This window comes from Carcharodon carcharias, chromosome 23 (genome assembly GCF_017639515.1).
Source record: "Carcharodon carcharias isolate sCarCar2 chromosome 23, sCarCar2.pri, whole genome shotgun sequence".
NCBI lineage: Eukaryota > Metazoa > Chordata > Chondrichthyes > Lamniformes > Lamnidae > Carcharodon > Carcharodon carcharias.
The window spans coordinates 44,043,555-44,071,471 of record NC_054489.1 but is presented as its reverse complement, the minus strand read 5'-3'; the positions used below and the strand labels follow the sequence as shown (position 1 = coordinate 44,071,471).

Below are 27,917 nucleotides of genomic sequence, written 5' to 3'. Positions count from 1 at the left end.
TCTGTGCTATAACCATTCTTTGATTTTGTGATTCTAACTTGAGGCGAGTCAGTTGATGGGCATTCTTTACTCACATATTTTTAATCTTCTTTACATAAACACATTGTGACAGGGACCCGGAGACAAACCAATTAAATACCTCTGTTCAAGGAGAGGATAAACCAGGTAACCATAGATGAGTTAGTATAACGTTAGCAACAGAAATATTTCTTAATTAAGATCAAATTAGCAACTATTGGACTGTGTACAGAATTAACAGTGACAGCCAGCATAGATTTGTTAAAGCCAACTCTTAAATTCAAAAGCTTTTCAAAAGAAGAGTAACAATGCTGCCATGTTCCAGGGTCATCCAGAATACTGATAAGTTCACTTCCCTTGGCATTATACTGTACTTGGTAAAATATCCCTGTTCTAATGAAACTTCTGAATCATTATAACTATTTTCTTTTACAATGTTTTTACTACCTCATTTTATCACTGACTTGTCACTCAAGTTCTCAGTACTGTCTTTGTGTTGGTGAGAGTTATATTATTAACATCTTCATTAAAAAAGGAAGAGGGTACATCTGGCTTTATGTGATCCATAAATGCAGATATCAATTTATACACAAGTGTTCTCTTTATCAATAACAATCTGTGGGAAAGGGATGGGGAGTGGGAATGAAGATAGAGAAGAGAAACCAAACAAAATATGCTGGAGTATGCGATTCAAGCAGTAATTATTTTACAATGCAGCTCAAGGGGATTTGAATTCACACGTTCATGTATTTAAAACCATATCACAAGTGGCTTCATCTGTTCACTTGCATTGTGAAGTTGCATTACATACTTCTGCACAGCTCATGGATTTTCCTTTGATTCTCCCACTCTTTTATCCCATGCTTTATAATGAGTTGCACGGAAATATTTTTTTCTGTACTTCAGAGGGAACGTAATTTCTGAAAACTGTTTCATTTACATACAACATATTGAAAGAAAGATTCCTGGCTGACAGACAAGAGTTCAAATCCCACCTTTAACCAACACTTGAACTGGGCAAATCCCAGCCTCCACTAGATTTTTCTTTTGAGAAGGTGGTGTGAAGTTTTCAAATAAATAAAAAGGAAGGAAAACAGTTCCTTTACAGAACAATCAAACCTGCTTTGTGGCAGGTCTTCTTCGTCAACAGTTTCACAATGTTCTTAACAGATGATGCAAATACAATTGGAGTCAACTCCGAGGAGGGACCTTTTTAAACTGGCAGAGAATTATCAGCAGTAACACAAAACTCAACTTAAACATTCTCCTCCTTTATAAGCTTTATGATTTTGTCATATACAGTTGTCCTAAATAAGATGTGGTTTGTGGAAGACAGCAACCACTTATTTACAAAGCAGGGCGCTGGACAGAGAGAAACTCCATCATAGACTTTAATACACTTAGTCCATCATAGTGCTCTCTTCGGTATAGGTGGACATGAAATTGTTGGACATAAAGACAATACTTCAAAAAGAATTAGAAAATCATCCATGTCTTTAGACTGCACCTGAACAAGGCAGGTTATATTTCCAAAAGAACCAGGTTAATGACATTCGTCAACATAAGAACTGTCATTAAATTATTGGAACATTAGTGCTTTGGTGCATTATTATAAAGTGACAATATTAAAGTGTACTTACAAGTTAAGAGGAGTAAGCCACTCGAGCCTGCTCCGCCATTCAATAAGAACATGGCTGATATGGATGTAACCTCAGCCCCACATTCCTGCCCACCCCCAATAATCTTTCACCCCTTTGTTAATCAGGAATCTATCTAGCTCTGCAAAACATTCAAAGGCTCTGCTTCCACCGTCTTTTGAGGAAGAGTATTCCAAAGACACTCAACCGTCAGAAAAAATTTCTCCGTTTCTGTCTTAAATGAGCGATCCCTTAGTTTTAAGCAGTGACCCCTAGTTCTAGATTCTCCCACAAGAGAAACATCCTCTCCACATCCACTCTGTCAAGACCCCTCAGCATCATATATGTATCAATTAAGTCATCTCTTACTCTTCTAAATTCCAGTGGATACAAGCCTAAGCTGTCCAGCCTTTCCTCATAAGACAACCTGCCCATTCCTTGTATTAGTCCAGTAAACCTTCTCTGAACTGCTTCTAATGCATTTACATCTTTCTTTAAATGAAACCAGTACTGTACACAATACTCCAGATGTGGTCTCACCAAAACCCTGTACAACTGAAACATTGCTTTTGTAATCAAGTCCCCTCACAATAAATGATAGCATTCTATTTATTAGCTTTCCTAATTACCTGCCGTACCTGCGTACTATCCTTTTGTGATTCATACACTAGGACACCTAGATCCCCTGAGTCTCTGAGCTCTGCAATCTCTCACCATTTAGATAGTAAACATCTTTTTTTATTCTTCCTGCCAAAATGAGAAAATTCACATTTGCTCACATTATATTCCATTTGTCAGATCTTTGCCCACTCGCTTAACCTATCTATGTCATTTTGTAGCCTGCTTACTTCCTCTTCACAATTTGCTTTCCTACTGATCTTTGTGTCATCAGCAAATTTAGCAACCATTCCTTCGGTCCCTTCATCCAGGTCATTTATATAAATTGTAAAAAGTTGAGGCCCCAGCACTGATCCCTGTGGCACACCATTCGTCACATCCTGCCAACCAGAAAAAGACATATTTATGCCAACTCTCTGCTTCCTGTTAGCTATCCAATCTTCTATCCATGCCAATATGTTACCCCCTACACCATGAGCTTTTACTTTTTGCAATAACCTTTGATGTGGTACTTCACCAAATACTTCCTGGAAATCTAAGTACAGTTCATGCACCGGTTCCCCTTTATCCACAGCACATGTGACTCCTTCAAAGAACTCCAATAAATTGGTTAAATATGATTTCCCTTTCACAAAACCATGTTGACTCTGCCTGATTGCCTTGAATTTTTCTAAGTGCCCTGTTATGAAGTTTTTAATCATAGCATGTGTCAAAGCATGACCACAGTGATATTTAAGTAATCAAATACTGCTAGTGCATTTGGCTAACAACTTCCTTGTGAATTTTTAAGTTAATAAATGGTTTCGTTTCTTTTTTCCATTCTTCCAAGTTACAAGGTTCATTCAAAAAAGTCCTTCAAAGCATTTAATCTCCTCCTTCTAGCCCTACCAGCTTTCAATTATAGCATGTGTTCAATAAACAAATATATTGCTCCAGGCTTAATTTGTCCATTTTATTTATATTTTCCACCTCAAGAGGTCTTCTTCAATGTAGCACCAAGAGCTTAATTAGTTGTTTCTCACCTCAGAACTCTCTCAGAACAGTAATCAGATTTATTGCTCTCCTTGCCACTGCCTTAGACATCTTATATCAGCCTAATTTATGTGCAATCTGACCAAGACATTATACAGTTTCAGTGCAACATCTGGGAATTTACCCAGAGGAGATATTATTACATCACACTGCTCGGATCCTGTGAGCACGGTAACCAACCATCCCTTATAGGATTGGCCTGTAATTGAGCCCAATTTCCCAAGCTGCAAGCATCCAGGCACTGTTTTTCCCATAATTCAGGGCTTTAAATCTTGCACATGCGCAGTACCTGCTCTGCTCTCATTTGCCTTGGCTGCCACCTCATCCCACCCACCCCGCTCTCAGAGCAACACCCACACACCCCTATAGCTCTGAGAGCAGCCTCTTGCTTTCACAGCTCTAGCAGCAAACCTCCACCCCCCTCCCAAATGGACCCCCATTGCCAGAACGCACCGTTATTTTCTTCACAAGAGCTGGTCACCCTGCCAGTGAGTAACAAGTCAACTAATACCTCAATATATTTTTTTTATTTCCGATTGGCTAGTTATAATACAGGGTAGAAATTGCACAGTTACTGGCTACAATCTTCCAATCCTCTTTTAATACAAGCGTGGGCCAGAGGATGGCAGCACTGTAAATGTTACACACTCGTTTAAGAAAGGGGGAGTAGGGAGGGGGCGGAGAGAGAGGATAAACCAAGCAATTACAGGCCAGTCAGTTTAAGATTAATGGTGGGATCACTTTGTAGAACAATAATCAGGAAGAAAACTGTCAAACATAGACTCAAAGGAGAATCAGCAGAGATCGAGCAAATCATGTTTGACTAGCTTCATTTTTTTTGTTGAGGTGACAGGAAACGGATGAGGGCAGTGCAGTTGATGTTATTGATGTGTACTTTGAAAAGGTGTTGGATATAGTAGTACATATTAAGCTTGTTAACAAAATTAAAGCCCTTGGGATAAAAAAGACAGTAAGCAGTGTGGATATAAACTTAGCAGAGGGATAGTAAAGCAGAGAGTTGTGGTAAATGGCTATTTTTTTGGACTTGGGGGCTGGTGTAACTCTTTCAAGTACAAACATGTTTCTATCTGCTTCAGGTGAAGTTACATTGTTTCATAGTTTGCCATTGTGAGATCTGAACTCTTGATCTTGGGGTTACAAACCCAGTACCATAACCACTTGGCTATTTAGGCCAAGCGGGGGGCTGGTGTATTGTGCTGTTCCCCAGGCTTCAGGAACAGAGACACTGCTGTTTTTGATATACGTTAACGACTTAAACTCAGGATACAGGGCAGAATTTCCAAATGACAAACTTGGAAGCGTAGTAAACAGTGAGGAAGATGGCAACAGACTTCAAGCAAAGAGCCAGCCTGGTAGAATGGGCGGAAGGCAGATGAAACTCAACACATAAAAAAGTGTATGGTGATATATTTTGGTAGGAAGAATGAGGAGAGACAATACAAACTAAGCAGTTCAATTTTGAAGGGCAGTGCAAGAGGGACCTTGGAGTGTCTGTACCCAAATCTTTGAAGGTTGCAGGAAACATTAGCAAATTGGTTAATGAAACAAATGGGTCTTGGGCTTTACAGGCAAAGGTATGGAGTATAATGTTAGGAAGTTATGCTAACCCTTATAAAACACTAGTTCAGCCCCAGAAAAGATTGCAGCAATATGGGGGTGTGAGATTAACTGGACTGCTTTTCGAAAGAGCCAGCACTCGGACTGAACATCCTCTTTCTGCACTTATCTATTCTATGATTGTATGACCCATTGAGTACAAGTTCCTCCACTGTCTATACTGAATCTCATTTGCCCTCATCAGCTTACATTTGTGCCATCAAAAACTTGCTCTTTAAGATCTTGACTATCTCCTTGGGGGTTTATTTGCAGGTTGAACTGGTGAATAGTGCAGAGCTGGGTTGCATCAAAATGGTACAAATTCTCTTATTAAAAATCTTCAAAAAGGTAATGCAATACTATTATGGCAAATCTGCAGACTGATGAAAATGGATGGAAATCATTATCTCTAACAGTTTAACCAAGGAACCTCCCGAGTTCAAATATGCACCATATTAAGCCTCACAGGGGTGAGACCAAAACCCGCATCAAACATCCCACCAGGATGCGTTAGAAGTACAAAGTACTATATCTTTCTTGATGAAAGCTGTCTTCTGAGTCCCAAAAAACTGTCTAAGAGCTGTGTGTTGTTCAGCTGAGCAACTTTCCTGGATTCATTTCGACATCATATGGAATAGGCAAAATGCATCTCAATGGACTCTTGCCTGCAGTGCAAAGATATCAACCAAAAGCTACTGAAGAGGACTACTTAGATTTTATACTTAATACTTATGTATCATGCAAGTTATGGCCTGCTAGATTTTTACCGTATTTTTCTACTTCTGTACAATTATCTTACTTGTAAGTAAATCCATTAACTTCAGTTTTACAGCATGATGTGACAATATATTTACTTCTTTTGAAGTGGGCAGCAGGGTTAGTGGGCTGTTCACGAGGTCTTGCTAGACAATTCTGTAGAAAATGAATAATAGTCCTGTGACACATTCATAAGTTTGGAAATTTGAGTAAATACAATCTTAGCCAATTTGGTAGTCAAATAATACAATGGGAATGAGGCAATGCTGCTTTGAAACATGTTACAACTATACACACGGTCAGAAAAGTCAAAGGCAACTGTTCTCTAACCAGAACAGTATAATGCCCAGAGAATAAGGTTAGGTAGCATCAAACTGCACCTTAGAGATTATTTAAGAAAAACAAAAAAATCTTCACTCTTTGCCAGCAAAGAAAAGGGCCTTGGAGACCCAAGATGCAAGGTGGATGCTGATCCACAGCACAATGCAGATCCGATTGTCTGTTTACTCCATCTGTAATAGAAAGGTGAACAACTGCTTTAGGAAGTTTTAATGACATCTTGCAACAGACTGACCCAAAGGCTACCTTGATGGAGCTGAAGTATAACTTGGACTAAAATTCTTTTATATCTGAAGAAATATCTTTTATATCTTGTGTATGAATGACTGAGTGGAGGGGGGAGGAGGAAAGCTGTCTCAGCAACTAAATGTCTGTAAATGGGAACCAAGATTTCGTTAATTGTGATAAAACCGTGACTCTTGATGGACATTAAGCATTTCTTGTAGAAAAGTACATTACCAGGACATTACAACAGGATATTCTCACCATATTTTTTGCTAATAATGGAAAGGACTGCTATTATACTGCTCTTATTGTCTCATTCATTATTAAGTGTGGAATTGATAAACTATCATATGGCATTTTTATTTTCATGTTCTGTCCCAACACTTGGCTCATTCATGGCAAAAAAAAAGAGATGCCATGACCTTCTTCCGATCTTTCCAAAATGCTCTCAGTCCAATGAGTACAGGTTAAAACTATTCGGTCAGATTTACATTTAAATTACATAATGCCCACAAGCCAAATGACACAGAACATTTATATTTAAAAAATGAATGTAGTCCAAATGTAATTTACACTCTTCAGAAAGTAGTTAAGGGTCTGATAAGTGACAGATGAATAGGCAAATGATACATCCCTCCAGAAAGGGAGGGGGAGACAGAGGGATAGGTTTGGTTGAGAGATCATGTTGCAGGGGTTGGAAATGGTAATGTCAAACATTCTCTGGTGCATACAGCCCAAGGTACACAGGTTCCATCCCCTTGGTGTACTATGGCAGGAGGGCCTAATTGTGGGCTTTCTCCATTGAGCCTTTGCAGTGACTGACCTAAGCTTTAGTGTGTCCCTCACCACGTAGCCCTGAACATTGGGATGTGCCAGTTTACAACCATCAGCTCTTTGGGCTGGAAGCCTAGCAAGTTTCAGGCAGACCAAAGCGCATCTTTCACCAAACTGATGGTCCTCCAGCAACAGTTGATGTTTATCCTTGGGAACAGTCCATAAATGTGGACTTCAGTGTGAAAAATAGAAAGGCAGAGTATTATTTAAATGGTGATATATTGGGAAATGTGGATGTACAAAGGGATCTGGGTGTCCTTGTACACCAGTCAATGAAAGAAAATAGGCAGGTGCAGCAAACAATTAGGAAGGCAAATGGTATGTTGGCCTTCATTGCAAGAGGATTTGAGTTCAGCAGGGATGTCTTACTGCAGTTATACAGGGCCTTGGTGAGACCACACCTGGAGTATTGCGTGCAGTTTTGGTCTCCCTACCTAAGAAAGGATATACTTACCATCGAGGGAGTGCAGCGAAAGTTCACTAGGCTGATACCAGAAATGGCAGGACTGTCATATGAGGAGAGATTGGTTCAACTGAGCCTGTATTCACTAGAGTTCAGAAGAATGAGGGAGGATCTAGTTGAAATGTATAAAATTCTAACGGAGCTAGACAGACTGGATGCAGGGAGGAAGTATCCCCTGGTTGGGGAGTCTAGAACAAGGAGTCAGTCTCAGGATACAGGGCAGGCCATTTAGGACTGAGATGAGGAAAAATTACTTCATCCAGAAGGTGGTCAACCTGTGAAATTCTCTACCACAGAAGGATATGGGGGCCAGGTCAGAGTATATTCAAGGAAGAAATTGATAAATTTTTGGATATTATGGGCATCAAGGGGTATGGAGACAAAGTGGGAATATGGGGTTGAGATAGAGGATCAACCATGAACATACTGAATGGCAGAGCAGGCTCAAAGGGCCAAACGGCCTACTCCTGCTTTAGTTTCTATGTAGAGCTGTGTCACAAAGCTGTCCAGGGTGAACGTCAACCAAAACCTATGCATCTCTTTTCAGGCCTTCTTTGCAAAAGCACATTCCAGAAAGAGGTGTGTGACAGTCTCTTCTCCACCACAGCCACCTCAAGGGCAGTCTACAATGGTGTTGAGACTCCAGGTGTGCATGAAGGATTTGACAGGGATGGCTCTTCTAATCACCAGCCAATCCAAATTTTGGTACTTGTTTGAAAGTTCCGGAGATGAGGCATTCAGTCAACTGACTTTGACAGTCTGCTCAGGGACCCATCCAACAGGGTCCACCATCTTCTTTCCCCACAGGAAAGGACGTTAAACGCAGACCACTTTCCTAATGGTGTGTGGCCAAAGATTGTTTTCTGCACAAATCTTTCCATGAGGAGCAGATGGTCCAACTGACTGGAGCATTCTGCAGCAACATGACCAGACCCATCCATCACAACACTGAGGACAGATAGAACCTCAGCACATAGTGGCACTTAGTTTTTGCGTACCAAGGGTCTACATGCAGCTTGATGCAGCCACAAAGGTGGTCATCAGGATGAAGGTGACATTGAATAAGTTCCCTCCACGAACCATCTTTAGATTTGTACATCAAGTCCCTGTGAACATGGTTCATTTTCAATCTCCAAATGAGGTAGAATGTGGTTCCGATGTCCGACACAGCACACAAATAGGGTATGGCCAGACCTGCACCACTTTCAGCAACACCGAGAGTACCTTGAATCTGATATTACGATCAAGTTATTACCTGCAATGGAGAAGCTGTGTTGCTCCCACATGCTCAAGTTTCTATTTCACCTTGGCTTTGCACTCCTCATGGCTTTTGGCACAAGTCCCAGCCCTTCCAAACTGTACCCCCAGCATCTTAAGGTAGTCGGACCTGACGGTGAAGGGGACAAACGATTGGTTGCTTCATTTCCTAAAGAGCATGGGCTTGCTTTTAGCACGATTTACTACTGATCCTGAGGCCGGTTCAAACTATAGATGCTCATTAGTTTGTGAACTAACAGCAGATCAGAGCAGAAGACAACGATGTCATCTGTATACAGGGAGGCTTTGGTCAGAGCACCTCCACTGCCTGGGATCATCATCCCTCTTGTCCAGCATCCTTCCTGATGGACTCTTCAAAATGTTCAATACAGTACACAAACAAGACAGATGAGAGAGGGGTATAGAGAGGTTGGCAACCATGGTAGTGGACAGGCAGGGGAGTCTTTAGAAAATCGATAAATAATGGTCTGCTGTTTCACGCAGAGGTTGTAATCCAGAGATAGTGGGAGTTGTTGTGGGTTGTTGCTTGCATCAACAAGGAAGAGAGGCCCTTCAGTATATGCCACTTCTAAGAACCTGTTGAGTCAACTGTCCAGGGAGAGTACTTAAGTAATACTGCCAAATATACAGAAATAATTAATATTGTTATGACCTCAGTAGAGATCAATAGCTTTTTTTAAAAAGAAGAAATCCAAAATCCCAGTTATTTATGAAAAGAATGAAGAGTCCTCATTTATAGTAAAAATTCTTTTGTTTTAAAGAGTCAAACAAAGCAAGCACTAAATTCTATCTTAGGTAACTTCCTACACTCTAACATCCAGAATCAACATAAGTTAAACAGGGATTAATAGGCAAATTGCACTTAATTATAGGTTATAAATTACACATTAAATTGGCTCGACAATCCACTCAGCATACATGTCAACCTCGGTCACAAAGTCCTTCAAAACTGTGACATCCACACAAAGAATTTCACGTCCTCCCCTTCTAGGAGCTAGCCTGATGCTGAGCTGAAAGCAGCACATAGCCAACCACGGGTATGGTTTTCACCAAAGATGGTGCACAACTGCAGAACCTTCTCAATTCTGCTTACGATGGTCTGGATGGCATAGATCCACCTTCAAGTAACAGAAGCAGCTGCAGCAACTATATCTTTGCTTATTCTCAGCTTTTGGATCTAGCCTTCATCTTGTTCAGCTTGTCTGTACTGCAGCACTGAAATCATCGTTATATACTCAGCTCTGCTGGCTGTCTCCTTTTATACAGTTTCAACCAGAAGTTTTGGTTCTGAACATCAGTTTCAGTCTTGGTTTCTTTAGCAACTAGGAGAGTTAGGTTTCCCTTCTCAATTAAAGCCTGTCTCAAAAAATATAAGCTCTGCCCACAGATTCCATCATAATTAATTAACTGTCTTCTTTCTTCCCTAAGCCAGAATTCATCATTTGCTTCACTTGGGGTTCCTAAGATGGGAGCATAATAGAGATATCAATGCACTAGAAATCCAGAGGTCCAGCCTAATAATCTGGGGACATGGGTTCAAATCCCACAATGGCAGCTGGTAGAATTTAAATTCAATTAATAAATCTGGAATATAAAGCTAGTCTCTGTAATGGCGACCATGAAAGCATTATCAATTGTTGTAACAACCCATCTAGTTCACTAATGCCCTGTAGGAAGGAAATTTGCTTTCTTTACCTGGTCTGGCTTCCATGAGACTCCAGGCCCACAGAATGTGGTTGAATTTTAATTGCCCCCAGTTCAATGGCACTCCTTTATTCATATTTTCCCCTTTGAATACAGATTACCATTGTTTCACTATGTCTTTGGACTTTACTTCCCTGATCATAAAATGCATAACAAGTATTGGCCTTGTCAACAATACCCATATTCCATGAAAGAATAAAGGAGTGTCAGGGAGGTAGAATAACGTTATTGGAATTTATTGTAAAATAGTGGTATCTTCATCCATATGTGTCTGTGTGAGAGAGACTTAATTGGATTAAAGGCAGCTAGTCTGAAACTTTGATGTAAACATGGCAAACATGGGGGAAGTTTAAAATGTAAGGTGTAAAAGGACATTTGCGTTTGTAGATAAACTAAACAAAGGAGTGAAATATGTCACCTAGCCAGGTAAAGTTCAGAAACAGTGTGTTTATTTTTCCCAAAGATTACTGGTAAAATTAGTACTATATGTGATTTTTATGATCAGAGAAGTAAGTCCAAAGACATAGTGAAACAATGGTAATCTGCATTCAAAGAGGAAAATATGTACAAAGGAGTGAAGGCTGTGTGTCGGAGGCATTTTAAGATCAAACAAGTGTGAGAAGCCTTCAACATCTAAGCCTCAAGCTGCTGTCTACAAAGAGCTGAAGTTAAGGAAACTCACTTAGAATTGGATTGTTCAGGGTATCATGTTCCTTTGCCTGGTCTTTTAAAATTAATGTGTCTTACTATTCCTTACCAAAAGTGTAACTGGGAGTTACATTAATTAAGGGATTTAGAAGTTATTATAGTAGTAATTTGTAAACATATGTAGGTACTTAAAATCATTTCTCTTATTAATAAATCTTTAATCTAGTTTTGTTAAAACCTGTAAGGCTCAGTGATCTTATTACTACTGAATTCAAAGCCCGCACCTCGAAACATACAAATTGAAAAAATTGTTGTGGATGTTGTCTCAAATTTCCCTTTGGGGTTTGAACGACTCAGCATTTACCATCAGCTGTGCCATAACAGGAGGGGAAACAATACTGAATGGCTAGAAACAGGTTACATACGAGCATACAAACATACGATTTAGGAGGAGTAAGCCACTCGACCCCTCAAGCCTGCTCCAGTTCTCAATAAGATCATGGCTGATCTGATTGTAACCTCAATCCCACATTTCTGCCTAACCCCGATAACCTTTCACCCCCTTGTTAATCAAGGATCTATCTAGCTCTGCCTTAAAAATATTCAAGCACTCTGCTTCCACTGTTTTTTGAGGAAGAGTTCCAAAGACTCACTACCCTCAGAGAAAAAATTTCTCCTCGTTTGTCTTAAATGAGCCACCTTTTATTTTTTTAAACAGTGATCCCTAGTTCTAAATTCTCCCACAAGAGAAAACATCTTCTCCACATTCACCGTATCGAGGCCCCTCAGGATCTTAAAGGTTTCAATCAAGTCACCTCTTACTCTTCTAAGTTCCAGTGGAAACGAGCCTAGCCTACCCAGCCTTTCCTCATAAGACAACCCACCCATTCCTGGTATTAGTCCAGTAAACCTTCTCTAAACTGCTTCTAATGCATTTAAATCTTTCTTAAAATAAGGTCTCCTGTACTGTACACAATACTCAAGATATGGTCTCACCAAAGCCCTGTATAACTGAAGCATAACCTCCCTACTTTTGTAATCAATTCTCCTCACAATAAATGATAGCTTTCCTAATTACATGCTGTACCTGCATACTTGCCTTTTGTGATGCATACACTAGGACGCCCAGGTCCCTCTGAATCACAGAGCTCCACAATCTTTCACCATTTAGATAATTCATCCACCTTCACACCACTTCTCCTGGTGCTGGTCACACGGTAGTAAGCAGAGCAGGGCCGACTAGACTTCCCTTTCCTCAGCCACAGATTCTAGCTCCTCCTGGGGGATTCCCAGGCGTTCCCTGGCCAGCCGAGAGATGTAAATCCCTCCAGTGTATCCTGGGTCAGCCTCAAGGCCTCCACCCAGTGGGCCATGCCTGATACAGCTCCAGCTGGAGCTTACCAAGGGGCATCCTTATCAGATGCCCGAAACACTTCAACTGGACCCTCTCGATCCGGAGAAGTAGCAACTCTACTCCAAAGCTATCCCAGATTGGTTTTTTATTCTTCTTGCCAAAATGAATAATGTCACATTTGCCCACATTATACTCCATTTGTCAGTTCTTTGCCTACTCACTTAACCTATGTCCCTTTGTAGCCTCCCGATGTCTGCTTCGTAATTTACTTTCCTTCCTATCTTTGTGTCATTAGCAAGTTTAGTAACCATTCCTTCGGTCCCTTCATCCGAATCATTTATATAAGTTGTAAAAAGTTGAGGCCCCAGCACTGATCCCTGTGGCACATCAATCATCACATCCTGCCCACCAGAAAAATGCCCATTTATGCCAACTCTCTGCTTCCTGTTAGCTAGCCAATCTTCTATCCACGCCAATATGTCACCCCTACACCATGAGCTTTTACTTTTTGCAATAACCCTTGATGTGGCACTTTATCAAATGCCTTCTGGAAATCTAAATACAGTATATCCACCGGCTCCCCTTTATCCACAGAACGTGACTCCTTCAAAGAATTCCAATAACATGATTTCCCTTTCACAAAACCATGTCGACTCTGCCTGATTGCCTTGAATTTTTAAGTGTCCTGCTATACATCTTCAATTAATAGTTTCTAACATTTTCCCTATGACAAATGTGAGGCTAACTGGTCTCTAGTTTCCTGCTTTCTGTCACCCTCCCTTTTTACATAGATTATTCAGAAACCAATAGTCCAATGACTTTGAACTCTGTGAATGCTTTATTTTACAGTGAAAGATTTTATTTTGTTATTCTTTTGCATAAGTCTGGACTTAAAAGCAGGCTGTAAGTGTAACTGTATCTAAGCTAGAGTGTATTTCTGCACAACCAGTCTAGTAGCATCTGAAACTAGAGAGAACACTGGATACTCAACTTATAGAAAAATTCACATTACGAATACTGGTCAAAGTCTTTAAAGGCTTCATTTACTTCATTTTTTTGTTATTTTAGAACAGAGTGCAAGTACAAGTTAATCTTTGTGACTTAGTGAAATAAACTTTGTTCAATTTTGTTTCTGCTCCTGATGAGTCAACTATCTAAATAGGCTGCTTAACAAGTGATACCACCAAATACACAATGTACTTCATACATTGCGTTTATAACCCCAGACACATTATGTGCCAATGCACTATTCGTCCAATAATCTGAAAAACTAAGAGTACAAGGTAGGTCATACTATTTTCAGGAAGCCTGTTAACAACATAAAGACGTCATTACCCTATGCACACTGCCACCTGGATTAATGTCACATTTCAGCTCGTAGGAATGAAATAACGTCAACACTTTAGTGATACCTTCTTATTCATATGCTTTTGACAATACTGTGCACTGTGACCCTTTAACACAGAATATCTGCTGTTCTCAGCTGCCAGATGTTTGATGTCCAGCTTAAGCCTCAGTCAGATTCCTTGCAAGAATCTGGGTGCCACAATTATTAATAATAATGAAGTTAGAATGTATTTAATGCCAGATATCAGTGAGTTGCATGTGTCCGCTTCTCACTGCAGAAACTGTCTATCCTTGTCAATTGCATGGAGAAAGCAGGGGCCCAGAGAGAGCAGCAACCGAAGCCTGGAGAGAGCAGCACGCCGGGGGAAGCTTTTCATGAAGAAAGCACAAGATGAGCAAAGGGGAACAGAAACACGGAAGGGAGCATAGCAAGCCTACAATCGTATATCATTTACTCACTCTTGATCAGGGTGCCCAGGAAGGCAGGTTTTGTACCACGGATTCCCAGAAGGTCTGTGCATTCTTTTTTTCTCTGGCCATAAGCCATTTTGTAAAAACACATACGCTTCTTACAAAGCTACCTCCGCTTCCTTTTAGTTGCCAAGTTTCCCAGTGCCCAGGAAACCCAATGGTCAAGGTTCAACCTGGAAGAATCTGAATCTGAAGCACAGAAACTCATTATAATATTTAAACGGCCAAACCACCTTCTGGGAACAGGTTGGTCAACACCCCAAACATTCCGACTCGGTTAAACCTGGAAATGGATTGGCTGGATTTGGGTTTTTAAAATTTTGTACATCTTAATTGATCCCAAACTGTTTTTGGGGGTTAGAACGACTCCCTTTGAGTCTGTGCCCATCATATTGAAAATCAAGCAGCAATTACTGGAGAAACATCTGAAGGACTTATTTTGGAATAGTGGAGCAGGTTGAACCAATAGATAGAAATCAGAAGGCCGAGCACCAGATCGGTGACGCATGGGTTGGTAAAAACAGCTAAATATTAAAATCAGCCAATTATTACATACTTTGCTAATTCCAAAGACATGAACCATCTTTAAAAAGGACTGTTTTTATTAAATGCATTTAGTTTATATACAGCACAGAGATGACTATCAACACAATATTGATTTATTACTTTATATAAGCATGTAAAACTGGAATTTGATACCAATCTTTGAGGCAAAAAGTTAAGGAGTCAACTTTTACATGGGTAATGTTTTTGAGAGGCTCATTTCCAACTAAAACACACCTGTCCAGTGTTGTTTATTCTCTCTCTCTCTCTGCTTTTATTAAGGAGCCTGCCCACCCCACCACACCTGAGGAGAGGAAGCAGCAGCAGCTGGGCCTGTGGTTTCAATGCTGCTCAGGAGCCAGGGAAGGGGAAGGGAAGAGTCACGGAGTTGGAAAATGTCATGCTGAAGGCTCCCAGTCTTTGACCTAGGCCTTGATGCAGGAGGATTACACTGGGTCAACATTTCACAGAATCTTTACAGTAGAAGGAAGCCATTCGGCCCTTCGAGTCCACACAGGCTCTCTGAAAGAGCATTCCACCTCGTCCCACTCCCCTGCCTTAGCCCCATAACCTTGCACATTCTTTCATTTCAGATAGCCATCCAATTCCTTTTTGAATACCTCAATCAAACCTGCCTCCATCACCCTCTCAGGAAGTTTGTTCCAGTCTCCAACCATCCTCTGGGTGAAACAATTTTTCCTCACATCACTTTTACTCGTTTTGACAATTATTTCGATTCCATGGGCCCTCTGGTTCTTGATGTTCTCAAGTGGGAACAGTTTCTCTCTATTTATCTTATCCATACCCCTCAGGATCTTGAATAACCTCTATCGTCTCCTCTCAGCCTTCTTTTCTCCAAGGAAAAGAGTCCCAACCTTTCCAATCTATCCTCTTAGCTACAGTTCTTCATCCCTGTAATCATTCTTGTGAATCTCCTCTGTATTCTCTTCAATGCCTTCAATCTTTCCTCAAGTATGGCACCCAGAGCTGGACACAGTACTCCAGATGAGACGTAACAAGTGTCTTATACAAGTTCAAGATGACCTCCTTACTTTTGTACACAATGCCCCTATTAATAAAGCCTAAGATACTATATGCTTTATTAACTGCTCTCTCAACATGCCCTGCCATCTTCAATGACTTATGTACATATACAGCGAGGTCTCTCTGTTCCTACACCTCCTTTAGGGTTTCTCCCTTTATTTTATACTGTCTCACCATATTCTTCCTGCCAAAATGAATCACATCACACTTCCCTGCATTGAACTTCATCTGTCACTTGTCCGCCCAATCCACCAACATGTCTATGGCCTTTTGAGGTTCAAGGCTATTCTCATCACAATTGACAACGTTTCCAATCTTCATATCATCTGCAACTTTTGAAATCATGCCCTGCACACCACAGTCTAGGTCATTAATCTATATAAGGGTGAGCAAGGGTCCCAACAATGACCCCTGTGGAGCTCCACTACAAACATTCCTCCAATCTGAAAAACATCCATTAACCACTACTTTTTGTTTCCTGTCACTCAACCAATTTCTTATCCAAGTGCCTAATTTCCTTTTTACTTCAACAAGTCTGTTGTGCGGCACTGTATCAAATGCCTTTTGAAAATCCATAAACACATCACCAGCGCTGCCCTTATCAACCTTCTCTGTTACCTCCTCAAAAAATTCCAGCAAGTTAGTTAAACATGATTTTCCCTTAATAAATCCATGCTGGCTTTCCTTAATTATCCTGCACTTGAATAAGTGACTATTGTTTTTGTCTCGAAATATAGTTTCCAGAAGTTTCCCCAGCACTGAAGTCAAACTGACTGGTCTGTAGTTCTCAGCTTTATCCTTACACTCTTGTTCAAAAAGGGGTGCAACATTCACAATTCTCCAATCTTCTGGCACCACCCCTGTGCCTAAGAAGGCTGGAAGATTATCACTAATGCTTCTGAAATTTCCACTCTCACATCCCTCAGTACCCTTGGATGCATCGCATCTGGTCCTGGGACCTTATCAATTTTAAGTAAAGATAGCCTTTATAAAACCTCCTCCTTCTCAATTGTAATTTTTTCTAGAGTACCAGATACCTCCTCTCTCACCTCAGCATGGGTAGCATCTTCTTCCTTTGTAAAGACAAATGCAAAGAACTTGTTTAATACCTCCGCTATTTCGCCTGCCTCCACGTGCAAGTCCCCTTTTTAATCCCTAATCAGCCCTCTTTCTTTTACCACCCTTTTATTATTATATGCTTATAGAAGACTTTGGGATTCCCTTTTATGTGATTTGCCAGTCCCTTTTCATGGTCTCTCCTTGCTTTCCTTGTTAGTTTTTTCACTTTCCCTCAGGTCTTTCTATATTCATCCTGATTCTCCATTGTATTTTTTACCTGACATCTGTCCTTTTCATCATCACCTTGTCATCCAGAGCACTCAGGGTTTATTTGTCCAACCTTTCCCCTTCAAGGGAATATACCTTGACATTTCCTGCAATATTTTTTCTTTGAAGGTAGCCCATTGTTCAGCCACTATCTTATCGGCCAACATTTGATTCATTTGAATGACTTAGATGCATTCTCATCCCATTGAAGTTGGATTTCCCCTTATTAATTATCCCTGCTCTGGATTATTTCTTGTCCTTTTCCATGGCCAACCTAAACCTTATGATCACTGTACAATGGTCACTGTACAATGGTGACTGTCCCTACGTGCTCTCTCACTGATACTTGATCCACTTATGCCAACTCATTCCCCACAACCAGGTACAACAATGCCTTCCCACTCGTTGGACTGCAAATATACTGCTGCAGAAAATATCTTGAACACATCCAGCAATTCTCACCCCCTCTTGTCCCTTTGCACTATTTCTATTCCAGACTATATTTGGATAATTGAAGTCCCCCATTATAATTACTCTATAATTCTTGCACCTCTTCATAATTTCTTTGCAGATTTGTTTCTCTACATCCCTTCCACTAGTTGGTGGTCTGTATACTACACAGATCAATGTTTTTGCACCTTTTTTATTCCTTACCTCTAGCCAGAGATTCTGTCCTCGGCACCTTCTGGAACATCCTCTCTCTCTCTCCAGTGCTGCAATGCCATCGTTAATCAATGCTGCCACTCTACCTCCAACCCTTTTCTTCCTTTCCTATCTCTCCTAAACACCTTGCACCCAAAAATATTTAACATCCAGTCCTACCCTTCTCTGAGCTAGGTCTCTGGTATAGCCATAATATTCCATTTGTCAACCTGTGCCTATAGTTCACCAATCTTATTAATCACATTCAATGCATTCACATACATGCACATTGAGCCCGATTTAGACTTTTTTTTTACTTTCCCCCTTACTCTGACCCCATCTAATGACTTACACTTGCCTATTTTAATTCTATGAAACTCTCCAAGCATTCTATTTACCCTGATACTACTCTGATATATCCTCATCAGTTAATACTTCTCTACTTCCCACCGCTAGCTCCATTCTGAATTTCCCCTCATGTTCCCATCCCCCTGCCAATCTAGTTTAAACCCTCCCTGACAGCACTGGCAAACCTCCCTGCAAGGATATTAGTCCCAGTTCTGTTAAAGTGCAACCTATCCTTGTTATACAGGTTCCACCTCATAACGCCTCAGAAATCTAAAGCCCTCTCTATTATTACACTTTTCCAGCCATGTGTTGAACTGGTGCTCTCCTGCTGTTTTATGGGCTCTCTCTCTCTCTCTCCAAACTCCCACTGCTTTATGAGCTCTCTTTTGTTGTTTAGTTAGCTTAATTTAATTACTTCCTTATTTAACTTAGAAGATTTTCTATAATTTCTACGTATAGAAATTATTCTCTTTCTCCTGTGCACCAAATTCCCAAGTGAACCTAACTGACTACTCACTCTGTCTCCATCTCACTCCGGCATAGTTGCTTGACTCCTCGCACGCCCCTTACCGATCATGCTCTTTGAAAAATCTTTTTTGGGCCCTCTGATGAGTCACTAGTTAGCTTAGTTTTCTGCTACAGTAATTAACACCAATTAAACCAACTGCTTTCAGTTAATTAACTGTTAACTGCCACTACGATAGCTCCCTGTTTAACAAGGAAGGATTTGCAAGGACCTGATTGGCAAGGTCCAAGCCTCCTCTCCCCTCCACTCACCAGGAAGGCTGAGGGTGATGACTGAGGGCACAAGGCCTCGGGGCTCATTTACTCCATTTCAGAGCACTCGTTCTGGAAGTTGGACCGCGTCCTGTTTCCACATGCATTGTTTATTACTGTTCTCCAATCTATCAAACGTTACACGGATCCATGCCAGTTGGCGAAGCCAAAACTGAGACAAAGAGTCTTTCCTTGCAGAGAGTTTGACTTAGTATGGAGTCAACAGTCCTCCCCCCTCCCCCCCACCCCCCCGCAATGTCCCATCTATCCCCATTTATAGGTGTACAAATACCCATCACCTGTTTAATGTCACTGCCATTAAACCTTATGGCCAATGTTGTTCCATTGTTTAAGAAGGGTAGCAGGAATAATCCAGGAAATTACAGGCTGGTGAGCCTTACGTCAGTAGTAGGGAAATTATTGGAGAAGATTCTTCGTGACAGGATTTACTACCATTTGGAAGCAAATGGGCGTATTAGTGAGAGGCAGCATGGTTTTGTGAGAGGAGGGAGGTCATGCCTCACTAACTTGATCGAGTTTTTCGAGGAAGTGACAAAGATGATCGACGATGGAAGGGCAGTGGATCTTATCTACATGGAGTTCAGTAAGGCCTTTGACAAGGTCCCTCGTGGCAGACTGGTATAGAAGGTAAAGTCGCACGGAATCAGAGGTGAGCTGGCAAGATGGATACACAACTGTAGCATGTTTCATCATTGTACTCAGTTCCAATATGTCGTAACAGGCATCAGGTCTAGTCTGAGTTCAATGGTCGAAACAAACTTCTTAATTGGTCTGTTTCTTCCTTGGGCCCAAGATCCTCTTTTTGTGAGAACCTGGCCTGATTTATTGGGATGCAACTGACACTTTCCAAGAAAGATTGTTGATTCAAGTTCAGTCACGACTTATTCTGCTTAATGTCTAACCCTATTATTTAAAGGCCCTCGAAGCCTGACTTCCAACCTTAAACTCCTTCTTGATTTTATTCATCACCCATTACTCAAATTCTGCAGAACCTCCCCACAGAAAATCATCAACATGCATCATAAAGATGCCCGCTGGTTTCTCCATGTGATACCAATAGAACATTGCCGGGGCTGCCTTTAACTGAATACAACCCATTTTCAGCAGGACAGACCCAACTGAGAAATATCAATGCCTTCACACATCATTCAACCCATAAATACAAGTGTTTCATTTCCACAGCTCCCTTCTATATCGCCAGTTTCTTCAGGTGGTTTCAAGAACACTTCCCTTCGAAATTTCTCACCCTGCAAAAATGCAGCTTTTATATCAATTGATTTGCATTCCCAGGAAAAAGTTGTTATAAAAGCAAACAAAATCACCAAGCTCACTTGTCCTGTTGTAGGGGAATCCACTATGACACCTTGACCACCAAGTCTTTCTTCGAAACCCTAAGCTACAAGTCTAGCTTTAGCCTTATACCTGCTATCAGGGAGTACCTTTTCTGTGCATATCCACCTGTATGATAAGGCTGGCTGTCCCCATCTGGTATTTCGGCATATACACCAAATTCTTTTCAAATCTTATTGTTTGACATCCTTTATTAACTTATCTTCTAATTTGTTTGCAGCACTAAAACCTTTCAATGGTAAAGGCTTCTACTTCTAGTGGCATTCCTAGCCTGTTCTATGACCTCTACTTGCCCTCCTATCTCTTTCTGCACTACTGCTACACGATCTCTCCCTCCCACGATCAGAGTCCCTTTTGCAAGTCCATAATCTTTTCCCAAGGCCGTAATCACTTCCAGGTCCCCTTTCAGGACCTACACTGTTTTCTAGCCTTCCACATCATTACCTCATTTTATCAATCCATGGGTCTTACCTCCTGTCCCTCATCTTCCACATTCAGCCAATATTTATATTTGCCGGTGGTTTTTCCTGCTCTCCCTGTAATGGCAGCATCCCTCTACCGGCATATGTTACTCCAATGCCAATTTTGGGTAGTCGGTCTTTGGGATAAATAGTCTTATCCTGTGCTTCAGTATCACTTTGTTCAGATTCAGGCATTGCTTTATCTGCTGTAATCTGCTCCTTGTAATTGTCCAACATATGCATATACATGGTGCCTCTTTACTTTCTATTCCCTGTTCAGATTCTGTAAATGTATAATCAGTGCCAATTGGCCTCGAGGAAAGTACCCCAACAGTTTGATTGCCATGTTGCAAAATTACTGTTTTATCATCACTGCCTACAGCTTTACCCAGGCCTTTCCATTCTTTCTGCCCTTCTCCTTTATAATATACCATGTCCCTTGGATTAAAATTTATTTGATGGCCTTATGCGGTGCCATAAGGCTCGCCAAATTTACTCTGAAACAGCAGCTTTGATAAATGCCTTTCTCCCTTCATGCAGGGCATTCAAATGCTCAGAAAAAAAAATGAACTAATCATAGTCCCTCCCAAGGCCAAGGTATAATCCCACAACATCAAAAGGTATTTTTGGATTTCTCCCATAAACTATTTGTTAGGGACTGTAATCCCCAACCATTTGAAGTGAATTCTTCACATGGACGCCCATGCAGAGCAGGTGTCAGTTTACAGCTCGGTTGGTCAGCTACAATTTTGTGAAGCAACTCATCAATTACTGCGTGATTTCTTTCACAAATCCATTACTAAAGGGACTTTTTATTGCTGTGTTCATTACTACGGCGTTCATATTTTAAATTCATTATTGGCAAATTCCCTTGCACTGTCGGTTAGAAATTTAGCCAGTGCTCCCAGTCCAGTTCCTATCCATTTTTCCCATAATTTGTCCACAATTACCATTTTGTCTTAACTATATATTACTGTTGGCAGGCTAAATGTAGTTGCCAAGTCTATTATGTCTAAAAGAAAAATGTTTTTGTCCTTATCCCATCCATTGCTACAATTTCATTAAAGTCTCTTGCTAATGGAAGACTCACTACAGGCCGAGATGGTGTCCGTCTATATTTTTTTTTACATGTATCTCATTTCTCACTGATCTCTTCCATAAGTATACTATATTCATCATCCATTATCACTGCATCCTTCAGTAGAATTTTTAACCTATGACAAGATGTTTGGGCAAACTGATGTAGTTCTAAAACAATTTGCCTTTTTTCCTTTAAACTCTTACCCACTGATGTCATCAACACTTCTTTAACATGATTAGAAATATTAGGTCTTGTTAAGGGGATACAATAATGTCCCAATTGTGTAAACTCTAAACCATGTTCCGTATCTAGTGTCATTTGAGCCTTTTTCATAGGCTCAACAGTAAGAATAATTCACTGGATACTACATCTATGCTGATAAGATAGTTTACCCGGCTATTTTAAATGAGATTTCCGCTCTCTTTAGTGATTTTAGTGATCACATATTATCGCCCAGAACCTGAAGCAAGGAGAACTTTTATACTTCTTAACCTCAGATTGGTCTTTACTGTTTAGAGAATCCACTCCACATGCTGTGGAGTGCACCCATTATCTAACACAGCACAACTGAATGAGTCCGCAACTAGAACACCCATTACTGGGCTGAAGCATCTGGTGACCAGTACAATTCCTTCTGACTCATTAGTATCATCATCTTCCCCTTCGGATCCTTTCTTGTCATGTTTCATTTCAAAATTCTTGTCATTTTGTTTCAGGCAATTTATCGCATAATGATATTTCCAGTCACATCTGAAACACCTGTTTACCATTCCTTGGTCGTTCCTGGGGTTCATTCTCCATAGTTACCCAATTCCTGTCGAATATTAGAGCTATCAAAAGGGCCTCTATCCTAATTTCTTTAGTTCATGTTTCTTCTTTCATGTTGATGTTTGTGCCCCATATCCAAATGGTCTCAAAATGCTGCCAGCATTGAATACTCCATCTTTTGTGTTACTGCTGAATGTCCCACTGGTGCCATAAAAATGACTGGAAAATGAATGTTTCCCAGAATTATTATTTTTTTTTTAAGGCTTCAGGCATCTATTCCAAAAGCATTTTTCTTACTGAGAATCTCAGTCAAGGCCAGGAGCCTATCTATGTTCAATACTTTAGCGCAATACAACAATTTGAAAGCAAGCACTGAATTAGGGATCTCCAAATAGAACTTCTGCAACCTGCTATACAACCTGTTAAATTCCAAGATATATTCTTCTGTGGAATAATCATCCATTCTAAATTTATCAGAGTCTGACCATGCTTCATTAGCATTTAACAGATCATCTTTCTGATAAATTTTGTCCACAAATTTTAAGACATTAGCCAAACCTTCCTCAGTGTCCAAGTGATGAACCTCTAGCTCTGAAAATACTTTGCACCTGATCCTGCTTCTGGTGGGAAATGAAAGTGCCAAGGCCAAACTTTGTTTTTCCTTTGGTAAGGGTGTAACTCATGTCCACATATCCAGTTCATTCTTCCACTGGTCATAAGGTTCAGCTTCACAGAACAAAGTTGGAAAATCATACCCTGATACTTTAAGCTTGGTTTCAACCATTCTTCTCAAAAGTAACTCCAATAACGATGTTCTGTCTGTAACTCCAATTACTCTCTTCTGTATAAAAAAACATTATTCCTTGTTTCCGATCTTCATCTTTAGGCAACCAGCCTCTGTTACCATGTTACATGGATCCAAGCCAGTTGATAAAGTCAAAACTGAGACAGAGAATCTTTCCTTACAGAGAGAATTATTGACTTAGAAGAGAGTCAACACCTCTCCCCACAGCAGTGTCCTAGCTATCCCCACTTATACGTATAAAAGTACCCATCACCTGTTCAACAACGTAATTGCCATCGGTTTCTTCCCCCCAAACATCAACTCTATCTACATTCTCCCTGCTTTAATTGACAAGTAGAGACTGAGGGAAATATGATAAGTGTTTCTTAATGAATAATGAATTGAGGCTTTTGATGTGATTGTGGAAATTTTTGCTTTGATCCCTGAGTAAGGTCAACTTTTACACAAGGGATATGCAAAACTACATTCTTAGGCCAAAAAAACCATGCAGTTGACTTTTTATACGTATAAAAATAACAATCACATAATAAACAAGGTAGTTATTACGTTCCACCAGCAACTTCATGATTCAGCCCCACTAGGTCACTTGCTTGTCCTGCTTTCTACCCTAAATGTCACCATTAGCACATTTCTTAGCGAATAGCACCACCGTCAACACCCCTTTGTCCTTTTGTCTATGACATCGTTGGCAATCTCTTCTTTGCCTCCACCTATCACTGGCCATCTATCCAACTCTACCTGTCCTACCTCCCCTCAACCAGCTTATATTTCAGCTCACTTCTTTATTCCCTCAGTTCTGATGAAGAGTCATATGGACTCGAAACGTTAACTGTATCCCTCTCCGCAGATGCTGTCAGACCTGCTGAGTTTTTCCAGCTATTTTTGTTTTTGTTTCAGGCAAATAAGAGAAAATTCAATCATATTCCTGGCTGTGCCTTGTGGGTGATGGAGAGGCTTTGGTGAGTTGAAAACTAAGGTACTCCCCACAGAATATAGAACCTCTAACCTGTTCTCGTAACCAGTATTTATGAGGCTGGATCAGTTGAGTTTCTGGTTAGTGGTGACCCCTAGTTTCTGCCGTTATGTGTTGCAATTGCAGTAGGAGAAAATATAGTTTATTTTTGCTTCGTTGTTTGCACAATATTGTAGCAACCGTTTAACAGATATGTGGAGTAATCATGCTACCTTGTCAAAACTACCAGTTTTGCAAAGTGATGGTAAGGTAATTCAGCTTGGTAGTGTCCAGAAAAGGCGGTTAGATTCACTCTAATTGGAGATGGTCATTGCCTGGTACTTGTGTGGGTGAAAAAAAGTTGCATTTATATAAAGCCTTTCACAACCTCAGAACATTCCAATGTTCTTGTAATGTAGTAACCTTGTGCAAGGTCCCACAAACAGCAATGTGATAATAACCAGATAAGTCTGTTTTTGTGAATATTTTAAAGGATTCATTTTCAGAGCATTTTTTGCACGTGGATTGGCCTGAAGCCTTCTCAGGGAAATGGAAGCTCTCAATGAAAAAGATCTATTTTTTCAACTTTGTAGTTACAGACCATCAACCAGGCAAGTAAAAGTCTCCAGGAAGAACTACGTAATTGTAATAACGTTAACAGTGTGGCAGAAATATTCACTCAACTGACTGCTCCCTTCACTTGTTCAATGTTTTTCATCCTGCATGGATTATTTGTACCCCTTGACAATTAACAAGACGTTAAAACAGGCTTCTTGTTTTACAGGCTTTCTTGACACGCATGCTTCATTTTAAAAAAATATTGTGTTCAAAATCAGAATTCTAGAGCTTACCAGCTATGAATTTCACACTTTTGTTCTGTTGTGACTGCTACTTTTAGCATGCAGTTTTGGAAAAAAAATCTATTTAAATTGAACTATTAGAATGCACCAGTTGTGATCTGGAAGTAAATATAATTAGAGTTCAGTGAAATCCAGTACTTAAAATGCACGTGGTACCTGTAATTTGGTCTTTCTGCTTGTGAAATAAATCTAGGTTATGTTCTTTTATTCTATATGTGGCTTTGTCTGATAGTTGGGAAAACCTATCACCACTGAGTTTTGTATATTTGAGTATATTTTATTTACATTGAAATTAGTTTCACATTTTTGTCCAATTTTGGATAATTTCTTCATGAAATTACAGATCTATAACTTCCAGTAAAAGTATATTCTTATCAGATACTTTTAAAAAATTTCTTTGGGAGTCTATCTATTGTGTTATCTGGCGTGACTAGATTCTTTCTGGTGGAATTATGAATGGCAGTGTTTCCTTCGGTAGCAGAAATCAACTACTATTGTAGGGTTATTTTCTTTTGAGGCCTATTCATTCTACTGTATATAACACGACTTGATTTCCTATATTGTTATTGACTATACATTCCCTGTAGCTGACATTCCTCCATTAGAGGCCCCAAGAATTAATAAACATTGCCATTTTTCTTTGTTGTCTGCCAGGAATTCTTCAGTCATCCCAATTAAGTAGTTCCAGCACTAGCCCTTGGGGGCACAAAAAATTCAATAGTGAACAGCAAACCTTTCAATCCTGTGTTGAGTGGCCACAGTTGGCTTCTAGAAATCATAAATTCTTCACTAATCAGTTGCAAGTTTGCTCAGTTACCTCGCAGCCTTTTTTTTAAAAACATAATCTGTTTAGAACATAAATTTAACAACTGCAAGTTTTAATTTTTAAAGCATTTGTTTTTTTAAAATTTTGCCTCTATCAAGCACCTTAGGACACGTTTCTCTGGTTAAACCGCTATAAAATATAGGATGTTAATTCTCTCAAATTGCAAGAAGAACTTTCCCAATAGATTAACATCAATTTTTTTGACTTGGTATTCGGTTTTCTCTTTCTAACTCTAATATAAAACTTGCACATTCTTTTTCTTTCATCTCCCTGGTGCGAGTTGCAAATTGAATTGAAGAACTGTTGGAACTGATGTCCTCAAGTGACGTCATCCTGGATAAAGCAGCCTGCTTGATAGGCAGCTCATCCACACCTTTAAACACTCAGTCGCTCCACCACTGGTGCACCATGGTTACCTGACACTTGCATCAACTCACCAAGGTTTCTTCAACAGCACCTTCCAAACCTATGATCGCCCCAACCAAGAAGGGCAAGCGCAGCAGGCACAAAGGAAAAGTAACACTTCTAAATTCCCCTCGAAGTACAATGCCAACTTGGAAGTACGTCGCCATTCCTTCACAGTTGCTGGGCTTAATTACAATTAAATATAATCCAAAACAGTGTTGCTGAAGAAAGAGACATGTCAAAACTTTCATCTTGCACTCATTATGACACCTCGCAAGAATACCAATATAAAGGTAAAATAGCAACTTACTGCAGAAGACTAAATACCCAATTTGTGGGCTGTCAGTTATGGAAGAGGATCAGAGTGAAAGTGTAAAGCTTATGGGTGAAAACCTGGTGACCTAACAACAGATTTTCAAAACGAAGGTTACGCTAATATAAACAGTGATAAGATTTGTTTCCAGAGATTTACAAGGCCGTTAACAAGAGTGCACAAATTTAAAATAGTCACAAAAACTGAAAGATGCAAGTGGAAAAAATTCTTTACATGTTGATTGGTTAAAATGGGGAGCTCCCTGCATAATCGTTATTGAAGCAGAGTCCACAAATTATTTTAAAAAGGATCAAGCAGTTACTTGAAAAAGAAAAATATTAAAGGGTATGGGGGACAAGCAAGCGAGTGGGATTATATTTGATCATTTTTATCTGGTAGCCCGGATCAAATACTGTAGGATCCAGATAATCCTTCAACACCAATACCTTTTACTGAACAAAAAGTTTAAAAAAACAAGGTCAAAATACTTCCTCAGTCCTACTTGGTATAATTCCATTGCAGGATTGATTCATAAAACTATCTACATAGACAACGGTAGATGGTAAGTATTGCTGGAAAATGTTCTTACTGTGCAAGTCTATCCCGTACCGAAGCGAAGCACAGATACGCCATCAATCTTTATGAATATCAGCAGGTGACAGCTGCTGCTGCTGGCTGTTAAGGCTAGTTTCTTTTACGGTCTTAACTTCAATGAAATTACAGTTAGGTCCCAAAGGATTAGTCCAGATCTGTGTCATCTGTTTTACCCTGGAGAGAGAAAAGTAAAGAAATAAGTTTCAATTAGTCTCCAAACCATAATTTACCACATAAAAGACAATAGATTAACTGGAGTTGAAATTATGAAGTTTAGCATAACATACCAATACACCCCCTTACTAAATTCAGAATAAAGAATTTCTTCTCAACCAAGCCAAGAGCATTACCCATTGACAAACTAGCAACTGACATGGAGATTCAACTACACAGCACCTTGAGTATAAACAGAATTGTCTTTAGTCTAGAAAAGCTAAGTGCACCAGTATTACACTATAGT

The 27,917-nt window shown here is 40.1% G+C and overlaps 1 protein-coding gene across 4 annotated transcripts in view; it reads right to left on the bottom strand.

Annotated features, from left to right (window-relative positions):
• The window catches only part of tanc2a (tetratricopeptide repeat, ankyrin repeat and coiled-coil containing 2a), a 920,169-nt gene that overhangs the window by 777,896 nt on the left and 114,356 nt on the right, over positions 1-27,917 (bottom strand). For all 4 annotated transcript variants that reach the window (XM_041217622.1, XM_041217623.1, XM_041217621.1 and 1 more), the window contains exon 2: positions 27,453-27,631. The gene's annotated coding sequence lies outside the window, so the exon portion shown is untranslated. The remainder of the gene's footprint in view (positions 1-27,452; positions 27,632-27,917) is intronic.